This window comes from Myotis nattereri, assembly GCF_964212035.1.
Source record: "Myotis nattereri genome assembly, chromosome: Y".
NCBI classification, from domain to species: domain Eukaryota; kingdom Metazoa; phylum Chordata; class Mammalia; order Chiroptera; family Vespertilionidae; genus Myotis; species Myotis nattereri.
The window spans coordinates 2,909,883-2,926,372 of record NC_138094.1 but is presented as its reverse complement, the minus strand read 5'-3'; the positions used below and the strand labels follow the sequence as shown (position 1 = coordinate 2,926,372).

The window sequence follows — 16,490 nt, the reverse complement described above, 5'->3', positions numbered from 1 at the left end:
TACCTGGGTTGCAGGCACATCCTCAGTAGATGTGCAGGAGGCAGCTGGTCGATGTTTCTCTCTCATCAATGTTTCTAGCTCTCTGTCCCTCTCCCTTCCTCTCTGTAAAAAATCAATAAAATATATGAAAAAAAAGAAGAAATACAATCTCTATTGTCAGCCTTTATAAAGCCAACTGCTCAAAACATTGGTCTATCATATCACTAAAATTATATTAAGACCGTGATTGCTAATTTATTAAGCATTAAAGATACCTTCTTAAAAATAGTATTAAATAAATCTGAGAGGCAGGCACACTTTCTGCCCCATCTGCATTTCCTTAGTAAAACTCCGTCTTGAAACTCCACCCCTAAAATCCCATCCTGCCTCAGTGAGCAGACATTCCTTTTGTGATTGGCTAGGTCAGAGGGAGGGGCCTTTGCTGTTTCAAGATGGCGGCCCCCAAGGGCGTGGTAAGCCATGTGGCCAACATGGGAGCTGCGAAGTCACACAGCACAACATTGTGACTGTCTAAACTGTTCTCTGACAGAAAAGATGATTTCCTCATTCTCACAATAAACAAGGGAAGAGCAAACCAAAACCCCTAAAAGATAGATGGCCAACATTATATTGCAGAACTTTAAACCATGTTTTTTCTGCCTAGGGACTACTGGTGGAAAGCTGATTTCAAAGGAGCCACCTTTTGGACGCTTGACCTTTTCTGGGAAGGTCGGCTAGCAAAAGGTGTAGCCATTTAAATTCAAATTAACATTCCTAAGATGGCTGCTGGCGGGAATTGGATTACCTGCCTGCTAGGGGAAGGGCGTGTCTACCCCTCCCTCCACTAAAAAAAGGTGTAGCTTTTTAACCCCAAGAAAAAAGACCTTAAACTTTCAGACCTTTAAATCTTAGGTAGCAAATTACTTAGCATTTTTCAAATCAATATTTTTACATTTAAGGATACATTTCAAATAAAATAGGCATTTTCAATTAATAGATTACTTCTATCATCTAGACTTCATACTAGGCATACTCAGATAGCCACACAAAGGAGGGGAGAAGGCAGGCCCACTCCCTTCCGATTCACACACTTTCACCAGACATTCATTCAGAGTTTAAACAATCCATTCAATTCCTAACAACTTCCCAATTCCTGAGGGAGCTCTAAAGCCTCCCCCGATTTCCTTGAAATGATTAATCACAATACCTAAAGGAGCAGTCTGAGTCCATCATAACGTCCATCCAGCAAGTCCACAAAATAAAACGGAAACACAAACAACTAAAGGGCCCCCAAAAAAGTACAGCCTTCCAACTCCATGGAAGCAAAAACTGAAAGCTAGACGATGGCTGCGCGCCAACCAGAGGGAGCGACCCACCTTGTCTCAGATTGAGGGGTTCCTACAGACCTTCCGACTCCGCGGAAGCAAAAATGCACTCCTTCAGATGGAGGATCGAGGCATCCCCCGACTCCTCCCGCCCTTGATCCCCCTGTGCATCCACTTTAGATCATTGCGGGCAATTACGATTACAGATTTCAGAAGTGAGCTCACACAGGACAGATAAACACACAACGACACAGACACCTACCGTGGTCAGTCAGACCCTCCAGAATGGGGGCCCCCGATGGTGTTGGGGATCTCAGACGAGCCCCCAAATGTTATGCCCAGATTTCAAGATCCCCAAAAAGACCACACCAGGGAGCCAGCCAGTCCAATGCAAAAGCAGAGGGTTCTTTATTTGAGCCCCCTCCTGGCCAACACAGCAACAGGATGCAGAGAGAGTCCACCATGGAAAACACAGGGTTTTAATAGGGGGTGGAGTGAGGGGAAGGGACCTGACTGTGGGCCCTGCCGATTGGCCAGGCGCAAGTTGGGTCTTCTTACACAGGATGTGGTCATCTGTATGGTGCACACATCCCTCGATTGTCATTGGTTAGTTTAAAGAAATCCCGGGCGTGGCCAGAAGGTGCTGGGCTTCCGGGAAGAAGGTACTCTCCTGAGCACATGGCGGCTGCCCCAACATGGAGGGTATGGGGCAAGATGGAGGGCATAGCCCTCACCCTTTCACTATCTTCCTCAGACTATTCCAAAAAATTCAGGAGGAAGACACACTTCCAAGCTTTTTCTATGAAGCCAGCATTACACTAATCCCCAAACCCAAATTATATCAAATCAGATTCAGCAATACATTAGAAAGATCATGAATCATGACCAAGTGGGGTCAGTGTTCAGGAACTTGAGGCAGAGCTACACACAAATGAAACTGAAAAGACAAGAGATAATTTGGAAATATTGGGGGACCAGGCGGGCAAGTCCAACTCAAGGGGAAGGACTTCCACCCATGCTAAGGCCTCACCAAGCTTTTATTGATTCTGGAATGCACCCATAGCATATCCCTTAGGCAGGTGGCCCCTGGCAACAGGCAGACTAGCCCATCAGCAAGGATTTACATAATAATAAATGGGAGAGTTGTTTCAGCTACCACTGTCTTGACAAAGAGAGGTGGCACCTAACTCCCACCGACCTCTGCTAGGGCTTCAAAGGCATCCAGCCTTCAGGGGGGTTCTCTGTCTATGCTTATCAGATAGTGAAGACAATAAATGATTTCCCACAGGGTTTATTCCAGGGATTTAAGGATGCTACAATATCCACAAATTAATAAACATGATAGATCACAGAAACAAATTGAGAGACAAAAATCACATAATGAGATCCGCCATGGCAGTCACTACAGACAGGGAGGGCGGAAGGGGGCTCTGTATGGCGGGGCAGGGCAAGCAGCACACTCACTCCTTTGGGGCATGAGCATGGAGGAACTGAGCAGCTGCAGGCGGAGCTAGGTAGTGCAGGTGGCAGCCGGGACAATGGTTTCCATTTGAAGGAGGCTGCTGGAGAAGGGCGCAGCTGGAAGGACTAGCTAGGGCAGTTTGTTGCTCTGGTTGTCAGATGTCAGAAGGCAACGGGACAGAACATACTGCCCCCCCCCACTTTTTTATATCAGTCCGGGGGTTCTGTGTTTAAAAGTAAACTTTGGTTCCTGTGACTCGTGCCTGTGTTAAGACTTGATCTAGAGCTTTGCATTGAAGGATAAATAAAAGCACATCCTCTCACCTAGACATAAATGGATCTAAAGACAGCCATATTTAACACAGCTCACGATGGCAAACTCCAGCTTCTCACCAAGTTGTTGGCAAGCAAATCCAAAGAGGAGATTTCCTTCTTGATCTCTGAGAAAACAAATGGGGCCATGTCACTCTTGATGGCAGCCAGGTATGGACACCTTGACATGGTGGAATTCCTCCTGGAGCAGTGCAGTGCCCCCATAGAAATCAGGAGCTCAGTCAATTTGGATGGTGAAACCACAAAGGGAACTCCCCTTTTGTGGGCCGCTTCTGCAGCAGGACATCTGAAGGTGGTTCAGTCTTTGTTAAATCATGGAGCATCTGTGAACAACACAACTTTGACCAATTCAACTCCTCTAAGAGCTGCCTGTTTCAATGGCCATTTGTAAATAGTGAAGTACTTTGTAGAACACAAAGCTGATTTGGAAGTGTCAAACTGGCATGGGCATACCTGCTTGATGATTTCATGTTACAAAGGACACAAAGAGATTGTGCAGTTATTTACTTGAAAAGGGAGCAGATGTTAATAGAAAGAGTGTTAAGGGTATTACTGAATTGCATGATTGTGCAGAATCTGGAAGTTTGGACATCATGAAGATGCTTCTAATGTATTGTGCCAAGATGGAAAAGGATGGTTATGGAATGACTCCCCTTCTCTCAGCAAGTGTGACTGGTCACACAAATACTGTGGATTTTGTGACTCACCATGCACAGACTAGCAAAACAGAGAGGATAAATTCTTTAGATCTTCTGGGAGCTACATTTGTAGACAAAACAAGAGACCTACTTTGGGCTTTAAAATACTGGAAAAAGACAATGAACATGAGGTACAGTGATAGGACTAATATAATTAGCAAACCAGTACTTCAGATAATAATAATGGCTTATGATTATGCCAAGGAGGTAAAAAGTTCAGAAGAGCTATAAGGTCTTATTGCTGATCCTGATGAGATGAGAATGTAGGCACTATTAATTAGAAAACGTATTCTTGGTCCTTCTCATCCTGATACCTCTTACTATATTAGGTATAGAGGCGCTCTCTATTCAGACTCTTGAAATTTCAAATGATTCATCATCCTATGGAAGTATGCTTTAGATATGCAACAGGACAATTTGGACCCATTAAACCCAATGACCACCAGCAGCTTATTATCTTTTATAGAACTTTCTTTTATGCTACAGGATAGGGCTAAAGGCCTGCTTGGTACCACTGTTACAGTTGATGATCTTATGGGCATATTTTGCAAAAGTGTCCTTGAAATAGAGCAAGCTATCAAACAGACTCAGTGTCCAGCTGACCCCTTACAGTTAAATAAGGCTCTTTCCATCATTTTGCACTTAATTTACTTGTTAGAAAAAGTTCCTTGTACTTCAAAAAGAAGACTATATACAGATTTCTTAATCTGCATCCCAGGGGAAAGAATAACTTCAGCCCTTTTCATCTGGCTGTGGACAAGAATAATACACGTGTAGGGCAGCATCCTGTTTGCAAATTTCCATCTCTGAAAATTACTGCCATACAGATAGAATGTGGTGCTGATGTGAACATTCAGCACCACATTCATGAATCTCCTTATCAAATCAGGTGCACATTTTGATGCCACACACTTGCACAAACAAACTCCCAGTGACTTTTTGGATGAGGAAGAAATAGCTAAAAACGTGATCCAGCCCATAAATCATACCACATTGCAGTTTCTTGCTGCTTGTGTCATAGTGAATCATAGAATCTACACTAATAAAAGACAAACATGCAAATTGACTGTACCTTTGCTATGCCTTAAGCCATGTCCACCAGTCAATCAGAGCAACTATATGCAAATTAACTTGACCAAGATGGTGGCCCGCAGCCACGGAGCTGTAGCAAGCAGGAGGAGGCTTGGTTGTCCCACTGATGAAGGAAGTCAAGCTTCTCGCCTGCCGTGGTGGCTCTGAGCTCCACTCAAAGCAACAAAGTTTTGATTATAGAAGGTCAATAAACCCCAGATACCTGCTTTCAGCCGGCCATAGCCACAGAGCTGGAGTGAGCAGGAGGCTTTCCTCCCGCCCACCCTGGCCGGCTCTAAGCTCCTCTCAAGGCTACAAACTTTCAACTATAGAAGGTAAATAAATCCCAGAATAAAAGGAGAGACTAGGAGCTTCCATCACCTGAAAAAGGCCCTCAGCCTCTCACCCAGACTGGCTAGGCACCCCAGTGGACCCCCCCACCCTAAAGGGGGTGTGGCCAGCCTGAAAACAGCCATCAACCCCTCACCCAGGCTGGCCACACACCCCAGTGAGACCCCACCCTGATCCGCGACACCCTTCAGGACAAACCAGCCAGACCCCACCCATGGACCAGGACTCTATTTTATATAATAAAAGGGTAATATTCAAACTGACCCTAAGAGCAGAATGACTGGGAATGACTGGTCACTATAACACACACTGACCACCAGGAGGCAGAAGCTCAATACAGGAGCTGCCCCTGGTGGTCAGTGTGCTCCCATAGGGGGAGCTCTGCTCAGCCACAAGCCAGGCTGCCAGCTGCCAGTACAACAGTGGTGGTGGAGCCTCTCCCGCCTCCTCAGCAGCACTAAGAATGTCTGACTGAAGCTTAGACCTGCTCCCCGCTGGCAAGTGGACATCTCCTGAGGGCTGCCAGAGGGATGTCTGACTGCCAGTTTGGGCCCGATCCCCTACGGAGTGGGCCTAAGCCAGCAGGTGAACATCCCCTGAGAGGTCCCAGACTGCAAGAGGGCATAGGCCGGGATGAGGGAACCCCCCAAGTGCACAAACTTTTGTGCACCAGGCCTCTAGTCCAATCTAATAAAAGAGAAACATGGTAATTACCCATATCTCCGCTACCCTTCCCATTGACTAATCAGGGCAATATGAAAATTAACTGCCAGCCAAGATGGCGGCCGGCAGCCAGGCAGCTTGAAACTAACATGAGGCTTGCTTGCTTCAGTGATGGAGGACTCCAATGTTCCCTGCCAGCCGCTGCAGGCATCTGAGCTGCAACTCTAAGCAACTATGTTACAAATATAGAAGCTAAACAAAACCCCAGAAACCTGCTTTAGTCTGCCAGGCTTCAGCCAGCAGGATCGCAACATTGTTTCAAATACAGAAGGTAAACAAAAGCCAGAAACCTGCTTTCAGCAGAGGAGGCCTAAGAGCTGGAGCCAAGCCTCAAAGCTAAAGCTGGCCCAGAATAAAAAAAAAAAAAAAAAAAAGAAAAAGAAAAATAGGAGTGGTTGGGAGCTGCAGTCACCTGCCAGCCTGAAAACAGCCCTCAGCCCCTCAGCCAGACTGGCCAGGCACCCCAGTGGGGACCCCCACCCTGAAGGGGGTGTGACCAGCTGAAAACAGCCATCAGCCCCTCATCCAGGCTGGCCAGGCCCCCAAGCAGGACCCCCACCCTGATCCAGGACACTCTTCATGGCAAACCAGCCGGCACCCACCTGTGCACCAGGCCTCTATCCTATATAGTAAAAGGGTAATATGCCTCCCGGCACTGGGATCAGCATAACAGGAGGCAGCGCCCAAACCCCCTGATCGCCCTGTGGCTCTGTGTGTGACAGGGGGCGGGGCCACAACCTCCCTATCCGCCCTGTTCTGTTCGTGACAGGGGAAGGGGCCCCAACCCCCTGATCAGCCCTGCTCTGTGTCTGATGGGGGGAGCTCCCCAACCCCCTGATCACCCTACGGCTCTGTGTGTGACAGGGTGCGGTGCCCCAATCCCCTGATCGGCCCTGCTCTGTGGGTGATAGAGGGCGGCACAACAATCCCCACCCCACGGGCCCTGCTCTGTGTTTGATGGGGTAGAGCCATAACCTCCCCATCGGCCCTGCCCTGAGTGTGACAGTGGCAGCGCCCCAACCCCTTGATCCGCCCTGCTCTGTATGTGACAGGGGGCAGTGCCCCAACTGCCCTATCAGCCCTACTCTGTGAGTGACAGGGTGGAGCTCCTCAACCACCTGATTGGCCCTGCTGTGTGTGTGACGGGGGGAGCTCCCCACCCCCCTAATGGGCCCTGCTCTGTTTGTGACACAGTACGGAGCCCCAACACCCCTAATGGGCCCTGCCCTGTGAGTGACAGGGCGCAGTGTCCCAACCCCCTCATTGGCCCGGCTCTGTGCGTGACAGAGTTGTGCCGCAACCTGCCCATTGACGCTGCCTTGAGTGTGACAGGGGGCGGTGCCCCAACCCCACAATCGGCCCTACCCTGAGCATGACTGAGGGTGGCACCGCAACCTCCCAATCCACCCTGCTCTGTGCATGACAGGGGGCAGCGCCCCAACTCCCCATTCGGCCCTGCTCTGAGCCCGACCAGGGGCTGCACCTAGGGATTGGGCCTGCCCTCTGCCACCCGGGAGCAGGCCTAAGCCAGCAGGTTGTTATCTCCCAAGGGGTCCCAGACTGCGAGAGGGCACAGGCCGTGCTCAGGCACCCCCTCTCCCCCACGAGTGCATAAATTTTTGTGCACCGGGCCTCTAGTATATAAGGGGCATATCGCAGAAAAGCTAGAGACCTTTGTTTCACTTCACAGATGATAATTTGACTCTATTTTAGCACTGTTAAAACATGAATTTTTAAAACTTGTTTCATAAATGAGCACTGTTGTGATAACATTAGCATTCATTTAGCTTGTATCATCATGCTCGAATTGGCTAAAACATTATAATCATTAAATTTATAGGATTGGTTTCCCAGTATTTACTATAAATATACCATATAATATATTGTTTGTGAATTATTGAAAAATGTAATGTCATAATAAAAATTTTGAAAATTGTCTGTCAAAGGCTTATTCATTCTGGTTTTGTTTGCTGTTGGGTGTTTGGGATAGAGTTAACCATTCTTCAGTGGTAACTTTATACCCTTCTGGTTTGTGAATTTTATACAATTGAAGGTCTTTCTTTTCTGCTTCTTTTTTCCAAGCTTCTCCCATTTTCACTTTATATTTTTTCTAACCATTTCTACTTATCATTTCTCCATCCCCCTTATGTACCCATAAACTTTATGAACAAACTTTATGGATTCATTACCATATGCAGTTACCATAAGTGCTTTATTTTCTCTACACACCGGCTTAAACTTGACTGTTGTATATTAGCATATTTTCTATGCAACAGTTGATCAACTTCAACTCAAAACACTGTTAAGTTTGTTACAAAGTTCATTTTATGAATGTACTCTTGTAGCATGGTAATTTTTACAGCTATTGGTTAGCTACCAAGCTTTTTTTTTTTTTCTTCCACATCTGAGATTTCTTTCTCTAATCCACTGAAGTTATTATGTGCTAAATTTGGGAAAAAAATCTAACTCATTAACCCAGTTGAAATTTAGGTCTGTCATCTTAATATATCATGCAGTAAAAGGAGGAATCTTTTTAAAGTGACCCAACTGTCATGCTGTGCCAGCTTTGTCCTGCTTGTGCTGATGATGTGATTTGATATAGAGAAGCTTAAATTTAAACTAAAATTTATCACACAGCTTAATAAGTCACATTGAAATATTCAGTAATTGAACTGTAAATCATTTTTAGTTACAAAAAGAGCTAACGCATGTCAATGGCATGATGCTTTCTAAGCCAAATCTAGACAACTATGATAATTAAGATATTTTAGTACACAATTGACTGCCATTGTATCAAAGGTCAGTAACAGTGTTCTTTCTTTCTTCAAGCTTAAGTATACCTTTAATGATAACTTCCATGAATTATTTTGGTCTCCATTATTTGTCACCACACCATAGTTAAACACACAAGGTTGCAGTGCTTTTCCCTTACTGAAAGTTAGCTTTTCTTTACTTTCCCCCACCCCCCTCAGTATTTTTTAAACAGTTTTACTAATACCACAGAAAGGGCTCTTTTAACTTAAGATAAAGGAAACATACTAAAAAAGATTCAGGTAAATATTATTCAGCACTTTATTGTTATTAAGAATAAAATTTATGATGGCATATTTGCCCTGCAAATGTCTTACTTAAGAAGTTGTTATAAATAAAAACTCCTTATTGGTTTGAGAAAAACTCAGTTTACCTGTGAGTTTAGTGAGCTGGATCACTGGGATTTTTCTGTTGACATTTTATTCTGAGAGTTGATGTAATAGTATTTAAAGAGCCATCATTGAAAATAGTCACATTAGGTTTATTTCATCTTTACTTGTAACAAAGAATAGTAAATAAATAAAACAGCATTAGGCTTTGTGGTTAAATAATTGAGGTTTAATTTTTAAAAAGATATCCTTATTTTGCTAGGTTATAAATTTAATTTCACCATTAAAAAAGGTGAATTGGATTTAAATGGTCCCTCTCCAATCTTTTGATGAACAGATTTTAATATCTTACCATGGGCAAATTTGATGAAATATTTGAACTGCTACATATATTAAGAATAATTTGTGATTTAGACAAGTATTCTAGAAATATCAGACATCAATGTTTTGAAACCATTGACTCTAACCTTGTGATACAAGAATTATATATGCCTGAGCTAATTTTTTTTTTTAAGAAACTAGTTGATCACAATAATTTTTGGGTAAAGATGAGCAATTGGATTTTTATGTGATTTAATATTTCCTCCTTTTTTGGGAGTGGGTAGAAGGGCCTACATGCTCTTATAGTAAGGCACATCTCACACTGTTTTACCGGTGAACTTGAATTGTACAATCCTAGTATAAATTAAGAATTTATTTACTTAGCATTTTTACACCACTAAATTTAGATAACTTAGAACTGTTCATCAGTCTTGATAACTTGAAATGCCTTATTTCCCTTAAGATGCAATTCTACTCTGTTTGCCATTGCCCCAAATGCCATTAGGAGCACTTGAAAAGTCAGTTAGTTTAATAGCTAAAAATTGTCCATAATTTTTAGAGGAGGTTGATAATGTGACCCTGAGACACTGTTTAGGCCTTTGTCAGAAAGTATTCTCAAAATTGTTGTGAGACTGAATAAGATAAAAATGTTGTGGTTTTTTTTTTTTTTTAAACCGCAAATTAGTAACTTAATACTTAATGAGCTAATTGTCATTTGAGTCAATCTAAACTTTAAAATGTAGCATGGTGATGTTGGCTGGAGTTAATATGTAAGTTTTTATTACATTTCTATAAAAATGCCCTGTTAAGGCCTGCTGAATTTTAGATGTTCCACTAGTTATCCTTTCTGTAAAAGAAATGGTCACTCTACTCAGATTTGATACTAGTCCACTTTATAAAGACAAGTGGTTTATAGATTTAAAAGATCGTCATTTTCTTATCCATATATGTGACAGGCACATAAACCCAAATTAGAAATAGGTAATTTGGGGCCAGTATGATTTTGAAGTTAACTAATTGCTCACTTGTAAAGTGACTACCTAATGTATAATATTTTAGAGACCCCCATCTATTGTGATTTGGGAAAATAGTTAGGCTATATTTGAAAAATTAGTTCTTTAAAATCATATTGCTCAGCAGAAACCTAGTTTGAATTTTACAGGTAAAATAATCCCTGTAAATTAATTTCTCAGAATTGTGGGGGCTGAATGAGAGCATAATCATTCTTGTGCACTCTAACAGCATTGCTTGGAACTTTAACCATTTTAGAGTTGGATACTAAGGAAACTAAAATTAATTGGTTATCACCTCCCCCCTCCCCATTATATGTCACTAAAAAACTAGTTTCTCTCCTTTTTGTCCATTGCCATTGTGTATTTTTCAGAAGAAGTACTGTATTCAGGTGCCAGCCAATAAATTGTCACACAATAGAAAAAAATCGCATAATCATATCAATCAATGAAGAAAAGGCATTTGACAAAATCCAACACTCTTTCTTGATAAAAACTCTCAGCAAAGTCAGAATAGAGGGATCATACCTCAACATAATAAAAGACCTATATGACAAACCTATAGCCAACATCATACTCAATAGGCAAAAACTAAATCCATTTCCCCTAAGAACAGGAACAAGACAAGGATGCCCACTTTCACCACTCCTGTTTGACATACTGCTAGAAGTACTAGCCATAGCAGTCAGACAAGAAGAAAAAATAAAAGGCATCCAAATTGGAAAAGAAGAAGTAAAACTGTCCTTATTTTCAGATAATATGATATTATACATAGAAAACCCCAAAGACTCCATCAAAAAACTATTATACCTAATAAATGAATTTGGCAATGTAGTAGGATACAAAATTAACACACAGAGATCTATGGTTTTTTTATACACCAATAATGAACTCACAGAAAGAGAAATGAAAAAAAAAAACAATTCCATTTACCTTTCCACCAAAAAAATTAAGATATCTAGGAATAAACTTAACCAAGGACATAAAAGACCTGTAGTCAGAAAATTACAGGACATTGAAAAAAGAGATAGAGGAAGACATAAACAAATGGAAGAACATATGTTCATGGATTGGTAGAATCAACATCATTAAGATGTCCATACTACCTAAAACAATCTATGGATTCAATGCAATACCTATTAAAATACCAACAGCATATTTCAAAGATTTAGAACCAACTCTCCAAAACTTCATCTGGAATAGAAAAAAGACTCTGAATAGCCACAGCTGTCCTGAGAAAGAAGAACAAAGTTGGAGGGATCACAATACCAGACATGAAACTATATTACCAAGCCACAGTTCTCAAAACTGCCTGGTACTGGTACAAGAACAGACATATAGACCAGAATAGAGGTCTATATGTGGAACCGAATAGAGGACCCAGAAATTTATCCAAGCCATTATAGTCAATAATATTTGACAAAGGAAGCAAAAGCATAAAATGGAGTAAAAACAGCCTCTTTAATAAATGGTGCTGGGAAATTTGGTCAGTTACATGCAAAAAACAAAAAAAAGAAAAGAAAAGAAAAAGAAAGAAACTAGATAACCAACTTACACTATACACAAAAACAAACTCAAAATGGCTAAAGGACTTGAAAGTAAGATGGGAAACCATAAAAATCCTACAACACTCTGTAGGCAGCAAAATTGCAGACATATGTCATATCAATATTTTTACAGACACAGATCCGAGGGCAAGAGAGACTAAGGAGAAAATAAACAAATGAGATCAAATCAAAATAAAAAGACACTATCAACAAAACCATAAGAAAGCCCACTGCATGGGAGAACATCTTTGCCAGTGTTATCTCCAATAAGGCTTTAATCTCCAACATTTACAAGGAACTCATACAATTCAACAAAAGGAAAATAAACAATCCAATCAAAAAATGGGCAAAGGACCTACATAGAATCTTTACAAAAGAGGACACTCAGAAAGCCAAGAGATACATGAAAAACATGCTCAAAGTCACTAATCATCTGAGAGATGCAAATCAAAATGACAATGAGGTACCACCTCACACCTGTTAGAATGGCTATTATCAACAAATCAACAAATGACAAGTGCTGGAGAGAATGCAGAGAAAAAGGAACCTTCCTTCACTATGGTGGTAATGCAGACTGGTGCAGCCATTGTGGAAAACAGTATGGTGTTTCCTCAAAAATTTAAAAATGAAACTGCCATTTGATCCAGTAATACTACGTCTGGGAAAATATCCAAAAACAAAACAACAAAAACAGAAACACCAATCAGAAAGGATATATGCACACCTATGTTCATAGCAGCACAATTTACAATAGCCAAGATTAGGAAACAGCCTAAATACCCATCAACAGATGAGTGTATTAGAAAACAGTGGTACATCTACACAATGGAATACTATGCTGCTATAAAAAAGGAGGAATTCTTACCATTTGCAGCAACATGAATGGAACTGGAAAGCATTATGCTAAGTGCAATAAGCCAGGAAGTGAAAGAAAACACCACATGATCTCACTCATTTATGGATAATAAATAACATTATAAACTGATGAACAAAAATATAGAAACAGGCAGAAAAGCATGAAACAGACTGTCAAATTACAGTGGGAAGGTTGGGAGTGTTGGGATGGGAGGAGGTAAGAGATCAACTGAAGGACTTGTATGCATGCATATAAGCATAACCAATGGACACAAGACACTGGGGGCAAGGGGTGAGGGCATGTACCAAGGGTTAGGGGAGGCCTAGGAAAGGTCAATGGGGGAGAGAAGGAGACATATGTACTACTATCTCTAATAATTTAAACAATAAAATAAAATTAAACAAACAAAAACAAAATTAACACCCAGAAATCTATGACTTTTTTATACACCAATAATGAACTCACAGAAAGAGAAACAAACAAAAAGCAATCCCATTTACCGTTGCACAAAAAAAATTAAGATACCTAGGAATAAACTTAACTAAGGAAGTAATAGACTTGTATTAGAAAAACTACAGAACGTTGAAAAAAGAGAGGAAGACATAAATAAATAGAAGAACATACCATGCTCATGAATTGGTAGAATCAACACCATTAAAATGTCCATATTACCCAAAGCAATCTACATATTTAATGCAATCCCCATTAGAATACCAATGGCATATTTCAGAGATATAGAAAAACACTCCAAAAATTTATCTGGAATAAAAAAATGGCACCAAATAGCCACAGCTGTCCTGAGAAAGAAGAACAAAGTTGGAGGGATCACAATACCTGATGTCAAGCTATATGACCAAGCCACGGTTCTCAAAACTGCCTGGTACTGGCACAAGAACAGACATATAGACCAATGGAACAGAACAAAGAATACAGAAATTAACCCAAGCCATTATGCTCAGTAGTATTTGACAAAGGAGGCAAGAGCATACAGTGAAGTCAAGACAGTCTCTTTAATAAACGGTGCTGGGAAATTTTGTCAGCTATATGCAAAATAATGAAACTAGATCACCAACTTACACCATACATAAAACAAACTCAAAATAGCTAAATGACTTAAATGTAAGAAGGGAAACCATAAAAATCCTACAAGACTCCATAGGCAGTAAAATTGCAAACTTATGTCATAGCAATACCTTTACTGACACAGCTCCTATGGCAACGGAGATTAAGGAGAAAATAAACAAATGGAACTACATCAAAATAAAAAACTTTTGCACAGCAAAAGAAGCCATCAACAAAACCACAAGAAAGCCCACTGCATGGGCGAACATATTTGCCAATGATTTTCTGATCAGGGTTTAATCTCCAAAATTTACAGAGAAATCATACAACTTAACAAAGGAAAGAAAAAAAATCCAATCAAAAAATGGGTAAAGGATCTATAGACACTTTTTGAAAGAGGACATACAGAAGGCCAAAAGACATATGAAAACATGCTCAAAGTCACTAATCATCTGAGTGATGCAAATCAAAACAATGAAAGAGGGAAGATGGCTTCCAACCAGGAACGCAGACTTCAAGATACTGTGTGAGTGAGAGAATGAAAGGAGAGTGTGTGGACATAGGGGGAGTGTGTATTTGTGGGCGAGGGACAGCTATAATGCAAGGAAATGTTGGAGACTGCCGGACTGGGCTCCTCTGACCAAGCAGTCTCCACTGCTGCTGAAATCTCTGCTAGAGCGACCAGCTCTGCTGCCGAGACTGTGCCATCTTGTAGGGGAGAGTGGCTGTTATTGGAAGCCTATACATTCCAGGACTGTACAACCACAACACCCAGGAACCAGCTGCGAACCAAGAAACACAGGATCTCCAGCAGCAGGAGTATGTGGACTCGGACGACCTCTGCACCTTCTCACAGAAAGGTCAGATTTCTCCTAGGGAAAGGTGAGGTCTGCAATCCAGGCTGGAGAGAGAACTTGCCCAATGGGACCTAGAGGTTTGGGGTAAGTCTGTGCCACACAAAATCCATAACCACTGGGGCTACTGTGATCCGAGAATGTGGAAAGGGATCAGCAGGGCTGCTGGAAGAAGGGAACTCTAAAAATCAACCCATAGCTGGTATGGGCCAAAAAAGGCCGCCTGAAATTTTACCAGTGTGCCAGGGGGAAAAAAAAGTCGTGCACAGAAACATTCAGAGTTGTATGCAGTGCCGGAGGGTAAAAGTCACGAGTTCGCGCACTTACTCTGCTCTTTTTTTCTCTTTAAATCCTTGCTTTTGATTACTAAGCCCAGTACATGGGTTTACCCAATTGGGGATACTCAAAGAGACTGCAGGGGAAAGTTTTCTTTGTGGAACCTGGGGATTAGAGTGGGGAGTAACAATCAGAGAATCAGCTCTGGGGCAGTCCATTCTCCTAAATCAGTATTAAGTGCGACAGGGAAAACAAAATCTAAATGCTGACTAGAGAGGACTTACAGCCCCAGAGGTCAATCCAGACACACTGCCACCCAGGGGTTGCAGTGTATTAGAAAACTGTGATACATCTACTTATATAGGTTACATTTTATAACCTGATGAACAAAAGGTAAACATTTGGTAAACAAAAATAAAGGAGTCTAAGAAACAAAGAAATACTGCCTGCTTGAAAATCAGGACTGTGGCTTACAACACAGAGGAGCAGTGTAATGCAGGGAATGTCAATACTGTCCTCACTACCTGACAGGAAACAGGTGTGACAGAACAGTAGAGGAAGTGAATGACCTTCACTACTGCAAATTCTTATTTTTTCATCTTTTACTTGAGAAACTATTTTTTTTCTTTTTTCCTCCCTTGATTTTAGCTTTTTAATTATTATATTTTTATTTTTAATCTGTATTATTACTACTATGGTTTTACCTTTTTTAAGTTTAAGTCATTTTATTTTCTCCTTATTTTATTTTGGGATTAGTGTTCTACATTCTATTTTCATTTTACCTTTAGGATCATTTTACTCTATCTCAACTTTACCTTTATGCCAGCACTCTCTTCATCACTTTCCCCCTTTTTCTGTCCTGTTTTTCTTACTTTTTTCTTACTTTAGATTTTCCCTATTCCTTCTTTTTACCTCCTGTTAAAAATTAATACTACTTGTTATCTAATTTCCGGTACCCTGCTCTAAGTCCATACACACCTCTCTCTTTTCTTTCTTCACTATCCAAATTTATTTTCTCTCTCTTCCCCCTTGTTTTGTTGGTTTATTTTTGTTGGTGTTATTGTCTTTTCATTTGTTTTGTTTATTCTAGGTTTTTTGTTTTATTTTGTTTGTTTTGCCTTGCTTTCTCTCTCTCCTATTGTTGTTTGCTTGATTGTTGATTAGGTTGTTTTTTTGTGAGATTGTTTCTCCTTTTTGTTTTTGGTGGGGTGTTTTTGCTTCTGTTTTTCCTCTCCTTGCTTGTTATTAGCTGTTGTTTGTAGTTAGCATTCATCTCTAGGTGTTTGTTCTTTGCATTTTGGGGGATTACTCATTGTTCTATTGGAGTTTTCTCCCCATATATATATAGTTTCCCCCCACCTTCATTTTTGTTCTCTTTCTTTTCTCTCTTACTTTTTTCCTTTTCTCACTATCACTTTTTCACTCCCTTATCACTTAATTCTCTTTTCTCTGGCGGTCATCTTTATTTGGGGTTACTAGTATC

At 41.2% G+C, this 16,490-nt stretch overlaps 1 pseudogene across 1 annotated transcript; it reads left to right on the top strand.

Moving 5' to 3' along the window:
• Positions 1-3,099: 3,099 nt before the first annotated feature.
• LOC308512442 (protein fem-1 homolog C-like) lies at positions 3,100-7,635 on the top strand (annotated as a pseudogene). Its single transcript has 2 exons — positions 3,100-4,832; positions 7,580-7,635. The product of its transcript is annotated as a protein fem-1 homolog C-like (transcript).
• Positions 7,636-16,490: the final 8,855 nt, after the last annotated feature.